Here is a 6,084-nt window from a genome sequence, read left to right as displayed (position 1 = left end):
TCAAAAGTACCCAGGTGCCTTAGAAACTGACGTCTCACTGACTTTCAATGAGACGTCGGCGCCCAAGTACCTATCGCTTATGAAAATGTTACCGTGTGTGGTGTGAGACCAGGCCCTCGGCAAACCAGGTAGAGCCAAGAACAGAATAAGAGTCATAACTATGGGTGTTGTTTCTCTGCAGGAAAAAAATCTGGTCAGGAGACAACCCCCCTCCGCCCCCCCCCGCCGCCCATGCTTGGAGATCCCACCCTTAAAGCATGGGTTACAGGAAGAGGCAGATAGCCTAAGAGGGGGAAGGGACTCAGGAAATGGTAGAGATGGGTGACTGACTTGGTTAACGAGAGGGAGGAGGCACCAATTTCTCACAAAGAGAAAGAAAACATCACTGACAGTTGATACTATACACCAGTTCCTAAGATTGCTTTCAGCAGAGATGCTTAAACCATTGTCAGTGTCAGATAACCGGGACAGTCCACGTTTACATTGTCCAATGTCATCACAGAGGGGGCCAAATTCAGTCCTGGCGTCAACTGACACAACTCTATTGAGTTCAGTGGTGGTGTGTCCATCTATGCCAGCAGAGAATTTGTTCCATAGCATCGGTGGAAGAAACAAGGGACAGGAGACCAGATTGTTACTACAACACAAATGCCAACCAAGCACCTGCGAGCACCTGACCTGGAAATAAAACGGATCATTATACGATATGGCCACAGTTCTGTCACTGGTTTCCCCCAGTCAGTCTCCACTGCCCACATAACGTGTTATGTTTGACTCTGCCTCCCCCGCAACCACCCGCAAGAGGAGCATTGACTCAGAAGAGGAGACATGGTCTTCCTGCTCCATGGGCTAGCACCAGAGAAGTGGCCAGGAACAGTCACTGGAGGGGATTCCAGGCTCAGACCCCTGCTGGGCAAAAGAGAAGTTAGTTGGAACTGGAACAAGTACGCACACACTTCTGACACCATTGTCAACAAGAACCTGCAGCTCCCCAATTCCCAGCATTTAGCCCCAAACTGCATGATTTGCAAAACAAAAAAACAAAAACAAAAAAAGTTTGCATAAATAGCTGAGAGCAGAAGGGTGAAGACACCTGGAAGGAGGCAGGGAGGGAAAGCGACCCACCAAAGGGGGTGGACGGGCAGATGAAAAACAAGTAGCCTGAGGGATGAAGAGGAAGTTATTAGAGACGGGGAAGGGGGAATAGAGGACTATAAGATGGACTATAAGGTGGATAGAAAGCTGGCTAGATCATCGGGCTCAACAGGTAGTGATCAATGGTTCCATGTCTAGTGGCAGCCGGTATCAAGCAGAGTGCCCCAAGGGTTGGTCCTGGGGCTGGTTTTGTTCAATATCTTCATTAATGATCTGGAGGATGGCGTGGACTGCACCCTCAGCAAGTTTGCAGATGACACTAAACTGGGAGGAGTGGTAGATACACTGGAGGGTAGGGATAAGATACGGAGTGACCTAGACAAATTAGAGGATTGGGCCAAAAGAAATCTGATGAGGTTCAACAAGAACAAGTGCAGAGTCCTTCACTTAGAACGGAAGAATCCCATGTACTGCTATGGACTAGGGACCGAGTGGCTAGGCAGCAGTTCTGCAGAAAAGGACCTAGGGGTTATAGTGGACAAGAAGCTGGATATGAGTCAACAGTGTGCCCTTGTTGTCAAGAAGGCTAATGGCATTTTGGGCTGTATAAGTAGGGGCATTGCCAGCAGATCGGGGGACGTGATCATTCCCCTCTATTTGACATTGGTGAGGCCCCATCTGGAGTACTGTGTCCAGTTTTGGGCCCCACACTACAAGAAGGATGTGGAAAAATTGGAAAGAGTCCAGCAGAGGGCAACAAAAATTATTAGGGGGCTGGAACACATGACTTATGAAGAGAGGCTGAGGGAACTGGGATTGTTTAGTCTGCAGAAGAGAAGAATGAGGGGGGGATTTGGTAGCTGCTTTCAACTACCTGAAAGGGAGTTCCAAAGAGGATGGATCTAGACTTTTCTCAGGGGTACCAGATGACAGAACAAGGAGTAATGGTCTCAAGTTGCAGTGGGGGAGGTTTAGGTTGGATATTAGGAAAAACCTTTTCACTAGGAGGGTGGTGAAGCACTGGAATGGGTTACCTAGGGAGGGGGTGGAATCTCCATCCTTAGAGGTTTTTAAGGTCAGGCTTGACAAAGCCCTGGCTGGGATGATTTAGTTGGGGATTGGTCCTACTTTGAGCAGGGGATTGAACTAGATGACCTCCTGAGGACCCTTCCAACCCTGATATTCTAGGATTCTATGAATTGATTGCCTGGGGCAACTGCTTCTCTTCCCAGCCACAGGGAGGGGTCCTCCCCTTTTTTTACATCTCTTTCTCCTGTCCAACTTCCTGTGGCTCTCTCTCTCTTGCATCTGCCACTGCCCCCACCCCAACATTTTACTGTGCCCCCCCGTTACCTTGAAGGGAAGTGTCTTCCCCCTCCCCCCCCCAGTCAGAGGGCAGCTCTAGCAGAGCCTCCTGCCCTTCCCCTCTCAGGAGTGTGTGCGCGCCGCGGTGGGGGGGACAGGGCTGGAGAGGAGGGCCAGCAGGCTGGGACAACACATTTTTCTACAAGAAGGGGTGAGGGAGGAATGGAAAAAGCCCACTCCTTTCGCTGCAAATGTACCTTGGGGAGGGCTGGGACAGGCTAGGCCAGCCCTTCCCCACTGAGGCAGAATTCTGAGGGGACCCAAAGCAGTTGGAGCAGGGCAACCATTGGATCCAGAGTGGGAAAGGGAGAGGTGGTTGTGTGGAGATGAGAGTCCTGCCTCCCTCTGCCACTGGTGTGGGGAGATTTGTACCGTCCTCCCCACCCCAATTGTTTGGAATGAGGAGCAATTAGTGACCGAGAAATGTCCCCCAGGGAGCTGCACACAACTTGGCAGTTATGGAGAGTGGAGCGTGTACAGGAGAACATGGAGATCAGGAGGGAGATGGAGGGGAACACAGATGATGGGCAGATGGATGTCACGTTGTGCCTCCCTACAACTATCTCAGAAGCACATTACTGGGGGAGGAGGGAGACTTCGGACAACTTTGAAAATCCACAAGCCCATCAAGTTAACCCCACCCTAGAACCATGCCTTTAGGTGGCTTATCAATGCGTCCAATTCAGCCCTTGGGCCCAAGGACCAGGCTGCTTCTGAAAAGGTCTTGTGCAGCCCTAGGAACCTTAGAAAACCCTTTTGGCCACTTAAACTGCCAGTTTCTCCCATGGGAGCTTTTGAAAATCCAGGCCATTCTCATCAACTGCAGACTGTGGGGAGGGAGGTTTGAATAGAAACGGCATCTCATCCTAGTGATGAAATTTGCTACTGCAAACACTAGTTCACGGCCTCCTTCTCTGCCACGCTGGGCTTGTTTTTTCATCTGTTTCAATTGTAAGCTCTCTGAGGCAAGGACGGCTTCTTCCTACGGACAGAACCCTGGGCACTGCCACAATACTGCAAATAATTAATAGAGGGGGTAGCACTTTAATGGCCAAACAAAGGGTTGAGAGTAGACTCCAGGGTTTTATCTTCAAATCTACCACTATCTTGATGTATGACTGAGGCGGTGCCCCCTGTGGCCAAATTGGGGTAGGGGGTGCATGGCGCTGGCTCCCTCAGCTCGCAGAGCTGTCAGTCTACCCCTGGTGTCCAGGAATCTGGAAACCCCCAGGGGGCTGGTAGGGGATCCCAGGCTTGCCCACTCCACTGGGTACCAGGTCCGGGCCCTCAAGCTAGATAAGGAGAGTCAGGGTTGCTGACCGGGACTGTACCCCGAGCTCCTTCCTACCTTCCCTCGGGCCTCGGCAGGCTCTTCAGTCTGTGGGTTTGTTTGCCCCTTGCTGAGTGTTGTCCCTAGTGGCTCTCTAGCAGTCTGCTGACTGGAGTTCCCTTCTCACTGCTCTGTTAGCCACCCCCACCCTTCTGCTTCCCAGCCCTTTTATCCTCCCAGCTGCTGCTAGACTGCCAATCAGCAGTGTCTGGCAGGGCTTGTATTAACCCTTCAGTTGCTGGGTAACATGGGGTACATACATCCCATGGCAGTGACCTTGGGCAAGACTCTTAACTTTGCGTCTGTTTCCCTCCACTGTAAAATGTAGACCAAGTTCATTACAGATTTAGCACAATTAAAAAAAATACCCAAACTAAAAGCTCTTAGCTCCCTGCCAACCTTACAGCATAAAGAGTCACAGACAGATAATACAAACAGCCTGCAACAGTATCTCTAAGGGATGTTGAGAGACATGCAGGCTAGATGATCATAATGGTTCCTTAAACTCTCAATTGATGTTTAAATTAGTGCATTTGGGGATCCTGGGATAAGAAGAGCTATAGCTGTGCAAAGTATGATCCCAGTCCCACAAATCTTATTCAACTAAGTGATCCTTACCCGTGCAAATAGTCACGGGGTTACTCACGTGACAAAGTCTGACAGAATCGGGCTCTATGTTTGTAGGCCCTGATCCTGTAGTGAGATTCACATGGGTATGTTAATAAAACGTAGCTCTTCAGGGTAGGGACAGTCTCTTATTGTGTGTCCATACAGGGCCTAGCACAATAGGGTCCCCAACCTCAGAGGCCTCTAGCTGCTACTGTAATAGAGTAATAAGCACAATACAGTTTTTTCTGTAAGAAAAGTCAGTATATTTATGGTTTGCTTTATAAAAGTTACTATAATACAATGGTACATAGTATTCAATTCACAAAAATATGAACAAATATATACAGCATGACACATCCACAACAAAACACTTTCTTCAAAACAAGATACATACTGATGACAGAATCTATATGCACAAAACATCCCTAAATTTATAAATTTGCTTAACAAAAGAGAAAGCAGAAATCCTAAATCTTCAAAGCAGAGATTTTTTAAAAAAGAACTTAAAAAAAAAAAAAAAAGCAGAATTTTCATTTATTGCAAACCATTTTACCTGCCTCCTTTTAAAGGAGGCCCTTAACCTTCACACTGTGAATTAAAACGACCTGTTTACAGAAGCCATGAAACAGCAAGGAATGAGGGCAGCTTTTTAGGTTTTGTTTTTAAAACTGCCGATTGGATTAGAGTGTCCTTTACAATGTGTTTCTTTTCACTTGTACAAATATTACAATTGCAATTAAAGAGGAAATTTATAAAAACAAAACATTAAATTGAAAAAATCCAGATGCAGATTTGCTTAAATACATTTTAGGTTGTCTATTAATAGACTGTACATATTTCCTCGCTTGAAATAAATAGATTTTGCACATTAGGTTTCAGACTGGGGAAAAAAAAAAAAAGCCTCCACTTGGCATTCTTTTGTCTTCAGTTTCTTAATGCTTCTAATTTCATCTACTTATTTGACCAAAAAAAAAAAAAATATATTTATACAGAATTTACATTATACAAAGCTTGACACAAGCTGTAAATGCCACCAGCTCCTTTTCTATATGCATTCCTTCTCCCTCCCCCGTCTTCCTGACATGAGTTAGAGCTGGAATCTTCTTTTTAAAAAGAACTCCAAAATTACAATAGTCACTTTTAATAAATTATTTACATGCTCTTGAAGTACAAAGAAATCAGCAAAAAAATTCAACATGTTTCTACAAGAAACAGTGTCTGAAGAGAAGATTCTTAAGTTTGCCTATGTACAGAAGATGCATTTTTTTAAACTTCAAAATCCTTTTTTCCTTAAATTTTTATTTTATATAGAAATGCACTGAAATGATCCCTGAAAAAGGTCACAAAAACCAGAACTGAATCTACTGTTTACATTGTCAGAGTTTAAAAATGTTTTTCTTGTAGAAATAAGCTGTTCTGTACAATATAAATATCTGCAAGATGAGCCCCCCCTTCCCACCCCTTGATAGTTACAGATTACTTATGGGACCCAACATAGTTCTGGAATTGGAAAATATTGGTGTGAAACTGACAGATAAATGAACAGGGCAGGCAGGACATGCAGGTTTTCAAGCAGAGAGGGCACTTACTATATATGCCGATTTCTAAGGCATTTACAAACATAACTAAAGCCACCTCATTCACGCTTGGGGACAACAATAAGGCTTGCAACTACATTTCCACAA

This window comes from Malaclemys terrapin, chromosome 16, assembly GCF_027887155.1.
Source record: "Malaclemys terrapin pileata isolate rMalTer1 chromosome 16, rMalTer1.hap1, whole genome shotgun sequence".
In the NCBI taxonomy this organism is placed as follows: Eukaryota; Metazoa; Chordata; order Testudines; family Emydidae; genus Malaclemys; species Malaclemys terrapin.
The sequence above is the reverse complement of the archived record's forward strand: the minus strand, read 5'-3'. Positions refer to the sequence as shown.